Below are 386 nucleotides of genomic sequence, written 5' to 3'. Positions count from 1 at the left end.
CGCAATAGAAATGATGTGGTAGTGGTTAGGGTGGCATTTTTTCATCGGGTTAAGTTGCTCTCGGTTAGTATTGGTTTAAGAGCAATATAAACAAAGCGTCCGTCATTGATTGGGTAAATATTACAAAAATGCGTTGTCACGTGATTATATGGCCACCATATTGGAGACCTTTTATGATGGAGCACCAACAGAGGTAGGGAGGACTGCTACTCTTTCAGTCTTCAGATCGGCGTAAGCAGAATGCTCGCCCCTCTGGTCAAATCCTTTGCTGCCTTTTTACTGCCCTCCGTTCTTTATCCCCTGCTTAAAGAAGTAAAGGTTTTATACTTTCACCTTCATGCCATCCACAAGAACTTCACTTCGCTGCTACTCGATGCCAACCTTAC

The sequence above is a fragment of the Trypanosoma equiperdum genome (genome assembly GCF_001457755.1).
Source record: "Trypanosoma equiperdum strain OVI genome assembly, contig: ctg_1508, whole genome shotgun sequence".
Classification (NCBI taxonomy): Eukaryota; Euglenozoa; class Kinetoplastea; order Trypanosomatida; family Trypanosomatidae; genus Trypanosoma; species Trypanosoma equiperdum.
This window is presented reverse-complemented; position numbering follows the sequence as displayed.